General features: G+C 41.6%; 1 long non-coding RNA gene across 1 annotated transcript; it reads right to left on the bottom strand.

The window, feature by feature from the left end:
- Positions 1-5,110: 5,110 nt before the first annotated feature.
- LOC140630745 (uncharacterized) lies at positions 5,111-14,506 on the bottom strand. Its single transcript, XR_012028461.1, has 2 exons — positions 10,612-14,506; positions 5,111-6,864 (listed from the first exon to the last, which is right to left on the bottom strand). It is a non-coding gene; the product is annotated as an uncharacterized lncRNA (long non-coding RNA).
- Between the last annotated feature and the right edge of the window lie 288 nt (positions 14,507-14,794).

The raw sequence follows: 14,794 nt of genomic DNA, 5'->3' as shown, positions 1-14,794 counted from the left end.
TGGGGCCAGCCAGGAACCAGAACCAAGGAGAGGGATTTCCAGGGAGCTGGAACCACAGAGGGAGGTGTCTGTTTGGAGGGAGAAGGACATTCATAGGAGAGAAGGAGTCACAGTCAAGGACCTCACAGGAATAGAAAAATAGAGGAGAAATAGCCCACTCTTTCCCCTTCTACTCTCCAATCATCTGCCACTGCCAAAGGTGCTAAACCACTGAGACACCTGGGCTGCCCTGTTTTGTTTTGGGTTTTTTTGTTTTGTTTTGTTTTGTTTTGTTTTGTTTTTAATGGTTTGTTGTGAAATGCATTGTGCAAATAGAAGGGGGAATAAAATCATTTGTGCACTTAATAATAAAATATTAATTATTTAAATATAATAATAGGGTAAACAATCATGTGGCCAGTTTGAGATATAAAACATTGGCTGGTTCACTCAGAGCCTATGTCTACCCTTCCTCAATTGTAGTCTCTTCTCTACCTTCAGCAGTGACCACTGTGGTGACTTTTTTTTTTTTGTCAATCATTCCCGTTTTCCCTTTTAGCTTTCTACCTACATATGCATCCCTAAATATTACTAAGTTTTAAAAAATCTGTGCAGCAAGCAGCAATCAAGGACTATAATGAAAGTCTGATGCTGCCACTGTTGAAGGGACGCTCGTGCAGGGGAGGGTCGGGAGCAGGGAGAAGCTAAGCTGAATGGTCTCTGGGCCACTGTCTAGCTTCAGCTTCCCTGAGCATTTATAAGAGCTCTTGACGGGAAAATCATTGAATAGAGAATTGAGTAAAACCAGGCATCAGGCTCAGCACAGTTGAGACATGTAGCAGCATCTTGGCATGGACCAGGTTTTAAGTGTTTGGCCAGAGGGGGAGGCTCTGCTGTATTTTCAGTTCACCATGATTTCCCTGCCAACATTTCTAGATGACATTTACAGCACAGCAAGGCAGTGGGGCATGCAGAAATGAGCCGGAACTTCATCAACGTGTGGTCAAATAAGATAAGTACAGGAAAAAAAACTTGGGCCAGACTCTCCGGTCATTTCATCCTTGGTTTAAAGTTAGTGTGGATGGTAGCAGGTGATAGTTCTCTAACCATGTTTCTTTGTGGTCTGAATGGTTACCTTCTGCATCTAGTGCACGGCTGTCCCCCCTGGATTTTCCTATCACCCTCACTCTGAGGATCCCCTCCATCTCTCCCCTGGGTCAGACTTCTCTCTGAGGTGTCCCATGTCTTCTTGTTTCAAGAAATACAGCCTCCAGTAGCTTCTTCAGAAGGGATGCATGAAGGAAACACTTTGAAATCTTGCAGGTCAGAAAATGTCTGTGCTTACCCTCATATTTCATTGATAATCCAGCTGGGTGAAGAATACGAGGGTGGAAATCACTCTTCCTCGGAATTTTGAAGGTGTTGCTCGGTTGTCCTCTTGCTCCCAGTGTTGTTCGTTGGACCACGCAAAGCCAAATCTGATTGCCCATCCTCTGTATACGATGTTTATGTTTCTCTCTCTTCTCCCTCCCCCCTCAGATTTTAAGATCTCTTTGCCCCCAATGTTCTGAAATTTCATGATGATGCATCTTGGTGGGTCTCTTTTCATCCTTTTTTTTTCTGAGCATTTGAAGGGTGCTTCCAATCTGGAACCTCAGGTCCTTCAGTTCTGGTAAATGTTTCTGTATTGTTTCACTGCCTCCCCTAAATGTTCTCTGTTCTTTCTAGAACTCTGTTACTCAGATATTGAACCTCCCAGGGTTACCTTTTCTCTCCTATTTTCCATCTCTTTGTCTCCTTCAGGGGTTTCCTCAGATTGATCTTCCAACTGATAGTACATTTTCAGGTCTACTCTCCTGCTTTAACTTTTTTTTTTTCTCCTGCTTTAACTTTTAAGGGCTCTTTTTCTCTTAAATTTATGAACACATCATCCTCTTCTTATAACACAAGTGCAATATATTCTTATGCCTTTATGAGTATATTAGTGATAGATTTATTGAATTTTCAAATCACTGTATTCTGTGGGGTTATTTGCTTTTGTTTTGGGCTATCTTTGATGTTGGAAGAAGCCTCTGATTCCTAGGGAAACTGCTTCCTCCCACATTCTCAATCCATGTGAATGAGTTCACCATTTGCTAATTCTTTTGTTGTGTATAATATGTTTAACCTACCTGAGCCTTAGTTTTCTCCTCTGTAAAATGAGGACAGAATCTATTTCAGTAGGGTTGTTATGAGGAGTAAGTGAAATGATACTGAGGATATGGATTATGTGTCTTTTTCAGGCATGAGGAGACTGAACTGCCCAAGATTACATATCTAATCATAGAACTCAAACTCAGATTCCTAATCTGACATGTAATTAGAACTCAATAAATTTTAGCTGTTGTCATTATTACATAATTCATGTGGGACCCACACCATCTCTCAGCTGGAGAGGAGTAAATGACCCAGGCCCGGTCAAAGAAATTTAGCACTGGGATTTTGGCTGGAATGATTTAGAAGAAAAGACTCTTTTTCTGTAGCATAACCCCAGAGCCGCTTTTAGGCCCTCTGTGATGGTTAATTTTATATGTCAACTTGACTGGGCCACAGGATGCCTAGATAGCTGGTTAAACATAATTTCTGGGTGTGTCTGTGAGGGTGTTTCCAGAAGAGATCAGCATTTTAATGGGTGGATTGAGCAAAGAAGATGACCCTCCCCAATGTGGATGGACCTCATCCAACTTACTGAGGGCCTCAATAGAACAAAAAGGTGGAGAAAAGGTTGAATTCACTACCTGCCTGACTACTTAAACTGGAACATTCATCTTCTCCTGACCTCAGCACTCCTGGTTTTCAGCCCTTCGAAACCAGCCTGGAATCTACACCATCAGCTCTCAGGCTCTGAAGCCTTTGAACCACACCCCTGGGCTTGCCTGGGTCTCCTTGCCTCTGTTTCGCTGGAGAACTCTAAAACACTCTGTTTAAAAACACTTGTGGAAGGTGTACCTGAAAGTACAACTAACATAAAATAAAGCTGAATTAAGAAATGGAAGCACATTATTAATGATGATCCTTGGGCACCTGGGTCTGGCCTGCCTGAAGGCATTATGCTCCCTGACCTTCTGGGATTAGGATCCATGACTTTCCAGGATTATGAATCAATACATTCTTTTGCTTTCTCTTAAGTCACTTTTAGTTGAGTTTTTGCAACAAGAAGAATCCTTTATAATACAAAAACTTGAGAACATACTGTTTCAAACCCATGATTTCACTTTGCATATCATTATATTTTCATGGTGTTATTTTTCAACATAATTTTAGGTCTGATTTATATATCCTATCAAGCCCATATTAGTGGGCAGATAAATTCTTATCAATTTTTCAATACTATAAATAACAATGAGATGAATGTCCTTATGCCAAATTTCTGCATATATCACAATTATTTCCTGAAAATAAATTCCTAGAAGGGGGGCTTCTAGGTCAAAAGTTATGTATGATTGTAAGACTTCTGCCACATATAGTACAAGTGACCTCTTGAAAGGTGACGCCAATTTACACTAGAAATGGGAGAATGCCTATGTCCTCTACCACTGCCTGCAATGGCTAGTATCTTTCTTAACATCCCTGCCAGGTTCATCACACACACACGGACAGACAAAAGTAGTATCTCATGTTACTTGGTATTTCTTTACTGAGTTGTCTGTCATGTGTAGATTTTTCAATATTGTGCTGGATTCCATTTGTTAACATTTTATTTAGGAATCCTACATCTATATTCTGAAGTTAGTTCTTCTGGTAATCCTATGTTCTCAGGTTTACTAGTCCTTATTCTAACTTCATTAAATAAACTAATCAATGTAGAGCTTTGAGGATGGACAAATCTGAATTTGGGTCTGAATTCCATGATTAGATGGTCAATTTAATCTTCCTAGCCCTGAAGAGGGGTGCCCTCTGGGAAGAGGGACAATTAAACCCCACAGAATCTGGGAAGGCTCAGCCCTTGGAGAGTCAAGACACCACAAAAGCTGTGGGTGAGACAGGAGGCCAAGATGAGGGGGTGCTTCAAAGTGTGGTACTGAAGGATCAAATCACCAAATTCTTCCCTATCTCACATACACCTGCTAGCACCCTTTCCCACTAGAAAATGAGAGGTTTATCTTTTGAAAGAAGTGAGATGCTCTTGCCTTGTGGAGACCAGATATGGTAGAGGGAATGAGGTGAGGTATGGGACTTGAAGGGGTTCAGGACAAGTCTCCCCAAAATGTGCCACTTTGGCATGTGGACTATTTTGAGCTGAAGGCAATCAAGATCCTGTGGGCCCAAGAGAAACTTTCACCCCTTAACTAGCTAGAAGAATCTGAATTAGGGGTCTTTCCCAGAATAAGAGCTATCACTAGAGATAAACTTTATCTGAATGACCCATCCAATAGCAGGGTAGATATCTAATCACCAAGCATCTGCTTTTCCTCTTATTGCCCTAGGAATAGATTTCTTCCTCTTTGAACCCCAGGCCTCTATCCCATTCCTTAGTTCAGGATGGCATATATACCTCACTTTACCTATCTGTGTACCTCTCATATATGTGAGGTTCCTGTACATAGAAACTTACATTTGATTTTCTCCTGTTAATCTGTCTTATGTCAGTTTAATTCTTAGACTGGCTGGAAGGATTTTTGAAGGGTATAGGAAAATTTTTCCTCCCCAAGAGCCTGAAAATGGGGAGATTAAGTGACATTTAGCACTGAATGATGGGAACCTCAGTCCCTCCTCAAACTGCTCCTAGATTTGCAAGTAGCTTATACTACCAAAGCAGGAGATAGGGCACTTCTTATCTGCAGAATTAAACTATTCCAGAGAAAAGAACTCCCTGTTCTAAAACAAAACAAAACAAAACAAAACAAAACACACACACACACACAACCCCCCCCACAAAAACCTCCCTGTTCTAATTAACCTTTGGAGGTATGCTCAAAGACAGCCCCTTAACCTCCTAGTTTCCCTATGAGAGACCCACACATCTGCAGACCCTGCTTACATATTCAGAGCTTCCAGTCAGCTTTGTAATGCCTCACAGTTGTGTGAAAAGATATCCAAGGAACAAAACATTGGAAAGAATCACCAAAATGAAAGAGAACAAAACAAAAAAAACAATCAAATAAAAGAATTTTTATTCTTTTACTATAACATTTTTATTGTATATCATATTGTATGTAATTATATGCATAAATTTGTTAAAACTTTTTTTTAATTTTATGATAGTCACACAGAGAGAGAGAGAGAGAGAGAGAGAGAGAGAGAGGCAGAGACACAGGCAGAGGGAGAAGCAGGCTCCATGCACCGGGAGCCCGATGTGGGATTCGATCCCGGATCTCCAGGATTGTGCCCTGGGCCAAAGGTAGGCGCCAAACCGCTGCACCACCCAGGGATCCCTGTTAAAACTTTTTATCATAACTTATTATCTTGATTTTACTATAATTTCTATCATTACACTATAACAAAACAAAAATAAATAAAAGAGTACACTGAAATAATTGGGGAGGAAAGGAATGCAGAATAAACCTTTTAAAATATGCTTCTTGACAGACATGAACACTCATGTTCTTCTGATGTTTCTTTAATGAGAAGCAAGCTTAGTTCCTGTAAGGTTCCAGGTCTCAGGATGACAGAAAGCCATATTTCATTGGTAATTATGGGAAGAATAAAATGGGAATGTATGACTTGACCTCTCCATTTGTTTTCTTCTTAGGAGCCAGCATGCTGACAGAGACCATGAGTACTCAATTACTGCCCTTCAACCTTTCAGTTGTAAGAGAGGGGTAGGAAGGCTCAGTGTGGGACTGTGTTCTCATTACTTTAGTTTAAATGCATAAGTTAACCCAAAATACAAAGGCTTCAAATAAACATTTTCTTTTGCTCACAGATTCTGTGGGTCTGGAATTCAGGTGGGGACACAGCAGATAAGGCCTATCTCTGCTCCATGACCTGTGGGGCATCAGGTGGGAAGGCACTGCAGTTGGAAGACCCGACTACAAGAGGCTGGATTCGCATGAAGGTGCCTTCACTCCCATGTCCAGCATTTGACACAGGCGTGTACTGAGACCTTTGCTGGAGCTACTGACCGTAGCACCAAAACATGGCCTCTCCCTACAGTCTGGGCTCAGACTTCTTACCCTGCAGCTCAGGGATCCCAAAAACAGCATTCAGCAAATAAAGGAGGCAGCTGCAGCATCTTTTCTGACCTGGCCTCAGAATTCAAACATCATTTCCATCACTCTATTGGTTACATGTTAAATTATAAACCCACTCAGGTTCACAGTGAGGGTGGAAAGACCCCACCTTTCCATGGATGGAGTATCAAAGGATTTGTGGACATGTTCTAAAAACACCCCAGGAGAGTCTTAAAGACCCTAAGATCTGATGCAAGGGACAAGACACCCAGAAACAGACAAGGAGTAGCACTGCAGAATTCTCAGGCTTCTCCCAGCTGTACCTCCAGGCAACCGTGTGCTGCAACAGAAGGGAACTCAATCATCTCCACGGCAACCATCTCCTGAAGGAAGGAGGCAAGAGGGGGGACAGAGGCAGACTCTCCTAGCCCTCCCCCATCCTTCTGATACTACCTTCTGGGCCCTGAGAGCTAGTCCCACAACCAACCCCTACCCCAGTTTCTTTTAGGACTTTGCCCAAACTAAAAAAACCTTTCTTCCTGAGCTGGACCTTTCTCAGAGAAAGTGCGGGACACAGAAAGTCCCCTTCACCTCATCAGTCTGAGCTGATGTCTGTCAGCCTTCCTTCCAGATTCCTGGGAATGATTGGTCAAATCCTGGTCAGGTGCTTATCTCTGGACCAATCAGCTGCACTCAGGAACAGGGTGTGAACCTGGTTCATTTCTCGGTTCACCTGTGAATGAGGAGAGGTAAGATTCCCAGAAACCTGAGGAAGGGAACAACCCAATAGATAAGCATTCCCTCTGGGTGACTCTGAGCCCTCAAGCTTCACAGAAATAAAACTTAGAGGGGAAAAAAAAAGTGGGAAATGGGCAGACTTCTGGATTTGGCCACATATTCCAGACACTCCCCTTGGGGTGGATGAGATTGGATTATGTCCTAAGAGCAACAGGCATCCCGGCTATTTCTCTACCTAGCAGCCAGGTGCAGCTAGTGAGGTGGTCTTCTCATCACATAACCATCCTTGCTGAGGCTCATCTTTCCCAATGCCTTCCAATACTATCTATGTGGGCAGGAGGGTCAATCATCTAGCAGGGTGTACTGGGAGGTGCCACCTGAGCAAACTTCCCTGAGAATGGATCCAGCCACAAGAATCCTGAAGCATTCAGATTGATTGGCTTTAATGTGATAAGTGAACTGGATGCAGGTTGTAGTGGGAAAGGTGGTGGACCAGTTAGGATCCTGCAGCGGGAGCCCAGGCAGCTTCAGCCGCGGTGAAGACTGTGAACATATAGAGAAGCTGAAGGACTCGAGACTTTTAACAGATAAGAGCAGCACGCTTGGTAAAGGGAGGAGGCAAGAGTGACTCCCAGATACTGGCCTGTACAACTGAATGTGAGATGGATATGATCCACAGGGACTAGGAACACTGGATTAGGGCCAGGTTTGGGGAGGAAGATCATGAGTTCAGTTTGGACATATTGAGGTTGAGGTGCTTCTCAATGTCTGGAAGTTGATACACAGCAGGCAGTTGGGTACGGGCACCCTCAGAGGAAGGGTGGGCTGGAGGTGTGTGAGCTGACTCCCACCCCACGCAGTGCTCCCACCCAACCAGAATTTGTGTCACAGCCTCTTGACTGCCCTGCTGAACTCCAATGGCCTCCTCCATTCCGCTGACACACCAACTGCAGGGAATGTTCCAAAATGGCACTCCCCAGATTGAAACCTTTCATTGATCTTATGATAAAAATTTCCCAGCAAGGTATATGTACCTGGTGTTCCCCTGGCTACATGTTGTGTGGACACAACAGAAGGTCAGATAATAACAACCTTCCGCTGGTATAAATGAGCAGAGCTCAGTAGGGCATCATTCTAAAATCTCTATTCTTAACTCGCCACCTGCCGCAAACCTACTATGTAAGATCTTCCTTCTGTATGTCTGGATTATATTACAATCTGTAGATTTCTTTTACATTTTCATTGAAATTGAAGATGCATATAGAAAAGTACACATAGTAGTATACGCTCAGTGAATTTTCACAAACTGAATATATCTGCATAATTAGCATCTAAGATCCTATAGGTTTCTGTGTCACTTTGGCTGTTAGAACAATGATAATTTTAGATATTAAGAGATCTAACCTAGGATCAAATGTCCATTTCTCATCCAGTTCAAATTTTACTCTTTCCCCCAACTGAGGCCCAACTAAGACTCAGAAACTCGGCAAACTTCTTGTCCCAAGAAGCCTCCTACCATGCTTCCTGACCAACACAGGGCAGGCTTGATTCTGTTGCTCCATCAGTGTGTAACTGAAGGTGAGGCTGGCCCCTCCTTCTGGAGAAGTGCCCCAAGTCTTTACAAATGGTTCTTTCAAAATCACCTAACTGGGCCACATGGGGCCACCAACTCCTCAAAAAAATGTACAGTTTCTTCCCAGATGATCCTTTCCTTCTGTTAAATGTATACCAGAAGAGAAGAACTAAGACTGATAAATGCAAAAGAAATGCCAGAATTAAAATATCACCATTTTGGAATCCCTAATGAAATAATGGCTCCAGGTGGTGACCATGGCCAGCAAGGAAAGTCATTGGGTGAGGGGCCAGTGGGATACACTCCGACAGAGGGATCAAGCTGGTCACAGCCGAACCCAGTGATGATGAATCTCAGCATCGTCCGAAGTGATTCAACCAAATACTATGTTCCTTCTGATATGATGCAAGAGGAAAACCACAGCACCATCTGTAAGCATTCTTATCAAAAAATAGAAAAAGAAAATTGGACTCAAATCTAACCAAACCTCAGATCTACTACCAGCTTACAGACGCACACTAAACCACATTGTAAGAACACCATCTGCCTAATCCAGTTTGTGGGAAATTATACAGAACAGATGACTCAATTTCCCAAGAAATATAAAGGCACAAGAGGTGTGATTTAAAAGAGATGGTGACAGAGAGCTTTTTTGGGTCGGGGGTGGGGGTGAAGAAATTGTTCTGTAGCCTGATTGTGGTAGGAATCACATGAATCTACACATGTGTGAAAAAAGAATTGCACACCAAAAAGTCAATTTTACCATATGATAATTTACTTTTTAAAAGATTATTTATTTATTTGAGAGAGAGCAAGCAAGCAGGGGGAGGAAGAGGGACAAGCAGACTCCGTGCTGCGCGTGGAGCCCGAAGCAGGGTTCAATCTCACTAGCCCGAGATCATGGCCTGAGCCGAAACCAAGAGTTAGACACTTAACTGACTGAGCCACCTAGGTACCCCTACCCCATATGATAATTTTAAAAAAATCAGTAATATGAAAGGTTACAAAAGAGACTATGGAGAACTACTAGAGATTAACAGGAGAGAGAGGTCAACCGAATACAATGTGATTCAAAGAAACAAACTTTTAAAAAGACCTTTTTAAAAACTGGGGAAAATGTGAATGTGTACTGACTAGTAAAGATTATGATGCTATTATATGGCACATTGTGATCAATGAGATGCTGATAATAATATGGCGGCTGTTTTCTAAAGTCTTTATCAGTAAGAGAGATGTACTAAAATATTTAAAGGTGAACTGATATGATGTCTGAGATATGCCTTAAAATATTCCAGAAAAAATACATATAATATAGTAAATACATAGTGGATGACAGAGTAAGAGGGGGTTTTGTCTCTTGTTCACTCTGTTCCCTCAGACATCTACCTATTGGGATGTGTGGCACATAGTGGTTACTTAGCCAGCATTAGCTGAATGGATGAATAGCCCATTTGAATCATCACTCCTGTCACTGCCTGTTCTCCAAACTGCCACCACGCACACCTCTGCTGATGCTTCTACCTCTTAGCTCTCCTGTCACCCCTAACTCCTCTGGTACACAGCTCTGCCACTTGTTGGTGAACCCATGTCTAAAGCCATGCTCAGATAGAAGAAAAAAAGAAAAAAACTAATTGTCTTCACTGGTATCATCTCCTCCCAAAGTCCAGTGTTCAAGTTCAATACAAGTTTTGCCTTTTTAAAGATTTTATTTATTTGAGAGAGAGAGCAAGTGAGAGAGAAATACAGAGAGAGCGAAAGAGCAGGAGAGCATGAGCAGGGGTGGGGAGGGGCAGAGGCAGGAGCAGACTGCCCACTAAGCAGGGAGCCCGACAGGACGTGAGCCAAAGGCAGATGCTTAACCAACTAAGCCACCTAGGTGCCCCCTAAACTCCCCTCTTTAGACTCCCCTGACTCTTCCATCTTTGTACTGTGAGACCTCAATTAGAATTCTTCTGCATTTTATTTTTGTTGTCACTACAGGGCTGCTACTCCCAGTAGACAATGGGTCATGACAATAATAGTACCATCACACACTAATCCAATAGTCAGTAGTCCAGTCATTTCACATATACTGACCTTTAATCCTCAAAAAAATCATTGTGTGAAAATATTATTTTTCCAGTTTGACAAAGGAAGAAACTGAAGCACAAAGGAGATGAAATAACTTACCTAAAGTCACACATCTAGTAATGGTAGAACAAAAGCAGGTGGTCTGGATCCAGTCTGCATTTTTTTTATAACTATCCTAAGATTGCTCTTTATTACAATTTTCTCCAAACTGCTTTTTGTGATGTAATTGTTTCAAATCCAAGTCCCTATACATCCCTTTATTATGTTTTTTGTAAATTTTTAAAAGTAATCTCTACACCCGATGTGGGGCTCAAATTTACAATCCTGAGATCAAGAGTCACATGCTCTACTGACTGAGCCAGCCAGGTGCCCCTCTTTATTATGTTGTCATCTGCTGATTGACGTGTGTCCCTGGTGTGGAGGCAGTCATAGTCCATCCTGTCTTATGTGGCTATCCTCTGCCACCAGAAGACCAGTGCTCACACCTGCACATTCCTTTATCCTAAAGGACTCTGTAATGGCCAATGACACTGTAAGAAATATGCAGTGAATAATCTCTGATCCCATTAAATACTTTTATCTCCTACATCATTAGGTAGCATCTGCTTCTCTCCAACCTGAAGCTCTCCCTAAACTGCAGCCTTGTATCTGCTTCTCTCCAACCTGAAACTCTCCCTAAACTGCAGCCTTGTATCTCCAACTGCCTACTTGACCTTTACATTTGGATCTCAAAACAACAGTTGTTGATGATCCCCCCCAAAATGCGATCAGAGAGGGGCACCTGCGTGGCTCAGCCAGTTAAGTGGCTAACTCCTGATTTCAGCTCAGGTCACCATCTCATAGAATTTCTTTGACTACTGTTTAAAATTGCTGCCCTGTTCTTTGAAACTTTGCTATCCCTTTCCCTTCTCTATGTCTCTCCATACCATGCATTTCATATTTTATCATTTGTTAACGTCTTTCTCTCCTCACCAATGTAAGAGCTCCATATAGCAGGGACTTAGTCTTGTTTTTACTGCTATATCCTCAGTGTGTAAAATAGGACTGGCACGTGGCACATAGGGGCATGAAGTGCATAGCATGGACTCAATCATAGATCGAGCCCTGTCTTGGGCTCCATGCTGAGCAGGGAATCTGCTTGAGATTCTCCCTTTCCCTCTGCTCCTCCCCCCTAGCACAATCAATCAATCAATGATTAGAGAGATTGCCAAGTTGAGCTGGACACATGGACACCCATCAGCCTCCCTTGCGGGGAGCTGTGGTCACGTGGCAGAGTCCAGCTCCTGACAATGATCTTACACAGCGTCTCTTACAAGAGCATTGCATGCTTAACCATGACCTCTGTTGGCTCTAGTGTGAAGCTTCCCATTTGTATTTATCTACAGAACACATTTCAAGTTTTAATAAATTCACGAAATGACCACAGGATTCAAGATAGGTACTAAACGGTTAAATTTCAAAAGGAAAAAAAAAAGAATAAAAGGCTAAAAGAAAGGAAGGGGTGAATGAACAAACACAGGAAGGAAAAAAGAGAGGGAGGAGGAAGGGAGAGATAAGGAGGGATAGAAGGAGGAAGGAAGGAAAGAGGGAAAACTCGTCTGAAAATTCAAGAGATGACCAAATCTGACAATTAAAATCTATAAAATATTGTGTGAAATATTTAAAAACACCTAAATAAATGAAGACATATATCATGTTGATTGTTCAGAAGACTCAGTATAGTGATTTCAATTCTTCCTAAATTGATCTATAGATTAACACACTGCCAATAAGTACCAGACAGCTATTTTGTCAAACTAGACAGTCTGAATCTCAAATTTAAAGAGAAAAGCAAAGCATCTAGAATATTCAAAACAATCTGGAAAAATAAGAGCAAAGTTGGAGGACATATACTACCTTTCAAGACTTACTATAGAACTACCTAAACATAGAGTTAATCTACTCTATTATTACATATTAACATAAGTTAATATATGAAATGGCAATATATATCACTAGCAATGTAACATTGGCATAAGGATAGACATATAAATCCATGGAGTAGAATCCAGAAATAGACCCACACATATATAGTCAATTGATCATCAACAAAGTCTCCAAGTTAATATATAAGTTTTCTCAACAAAAGGTGCTGTAATAGGGATACCTGGGGGGCTCAGTGGTTGAGCATCTGCCTTTGGCTCGGGGCATGATCCCAGCTTCCTGGAATCGAGTCCCACACGGGGCTCCCTGCAGGGAGCCTGCTTCTCCCTCTGCCCGTGTCTCTTCCTCTCTGTGTGTCTCTCATGAATAAATAAAGTCTTTTTTTAAAAGGTGCTGGAATAACTGGATATTTATATACAAAAGAGTGGATCACAACTCTTACCTGATACCACATGCAAAGATAATTCAAAGTAAATGACAAACCTCAATGTAAGAGTTGAAACTATAATACTTTTACACAAAAATTTGAGATAAAAATTTTAAAACTTTGATTTGGGTGAAGTATTCATGGGAGAAAAAAATATATCAACTATAAGAAAAAATTCATAAACCAGAAATCATCAAAATTGAAAACCCGCTCTCTTCAAAAGACACTATTAAGACGATGAAAAGCCAAGCCAAAGAGTGGGAGAAAATATTTGTAAAACATGTATCTAATAAAAGAATTGTCTCAAAAAAAAAAAAAAAAAAAAAAGAATTGTCTCCAGGGCAGCCTCTCTCTCTGTGTGTTTCTCATGAATGAATAAATAAATAAAATATTTTTTTAACTTTTATTTATTTATGATGGTCACACAGAGAGAGAGAGAGAGAGAGGCAGAGACACAGGCAGAGGGAGAAGCAGGCTCCATGCACCGGGAGCCCGACGTGGGACTCGATCCCGGGTCTCCAGGATCGCGCCCTGGGCCAAAGGCAGGCGCCAAACCGCTGCGCCACCCAGGGATCCCAATAAATAAAATCTTAAAAATAAATAAATAAAATCACCTAAGTCAAAAACTAGGAATCAATGCTGCAGAGAATGGTCAAGTTCTGATGCTGTTGTCTTGACTGCTTTATCTGCAGCTTGGTTCCCTTTAAAAAAAAGAAAAAAGAATTGTCTCCAGATAATATAAAGAACTTTTACAACTCCATAATAACAAGGCAAACAACTCAATAAAACAAAATGGGCCAAATTTAATAGACCCATTACCAAAGAAGATCTATGAGTGGCAAATGAGCACATGAAAAGATGTTCAACATCGTCAGTCACCAGGGAAATGCAAATTAAAACCAGAATGACTAAAACTTAAAAGCCTGTCAATACCAAATGTTGGTGAGGATGGACAGCAACTGGGGCATCGCTGGTAGGAAAGGAAAAATGGCAGAACTACTTTGGAAAAGAGTTTGACAGTTTCTTGTAAAGTTAAACATACAATTACCATATGACTCAGCAATTCCACCCCAAGGTGTTTAGCCCAAGAAATGAAAACAGAAGCCCACACAAAGACCTGACAATGTATGTTAATAAAAGCAATAAATCATGTTGAAAGCAGCATTATCGGGATGCCTGGGTGGCTCAGCGGTTGAGCGTCTGCCTTTGGCTCAGGGCGTGATCCCAGGTCTGGTGATGGAGTTCCACATCAGGCTCCCTGCAAGGAGCCTGCTTCTCTCTCTGCCTATGTCTCTGCCTCTCTCTCTCATGAGTAAATAAATAAATCTTTAAAAAAAAAAAGCAGCATTTTCCACAAAGTCAAAAACTGGAAATGATCCAAATGTGCACCAACAGGTAATCAGATAAACAAATTGTGGTATTTGTATACAATGGGATATTTCTCCACAAAAAAATAAGAGGAATGACCTAAAAATGAAATAGAAGTAGATACACTTTTCCCTGTTCTTCCCACCAAGTACAGCTAAAAACTACAAACATTATCTAGAACACACACATAAAAAGACTCCAAAAGGTAGGGAATAAAAAAAAAGATAGCGATAAGATAAGATAGGCTGGCTATCTCAGAAATGAAATGGTAGGGGATCCCTGGGTGGCGCAGCGGTTTGGCACCTGCCTTTGGCTCAGGGCGCGATCCTGGAGACCTGGGATCGAATCCCACATGGGGCTCCCGGTGCATGGAGCCTGCTTCTCTCTCTGCCTCTCTCTCTTTCTCTCTCTGTGACTATCATAAATAAATAAAAATTTTAAAAAAATCTAGGCTTTCCTGAAGCCCCTGGAAAGAAGTTCCAGATTTATTAAAAAAAAAAAAAAAAAAAGAAATGAAATGGTAGTGAGTTCCCAGGGTTTTTGCCTCATATGTCTGGGCTGGAT

Source organism: Canis lupus, chromosome 3 (assembly GCF_048164855.1).
Source record: "Canis lupus baileyi chromosome 3, mCanLup2.hap1, whole genome shotgun sequence".
In the NCBI taxonomy this organism is placed as follows: domain Eukaryota; kingdom Metazoa; phylum Chordata; class Mammalia; order Carnivora; family Canidae; genus Canis; species Canis lupus.
This window is presented reverse-complemented; position numbering and strand designations above follow the sequence as displayed.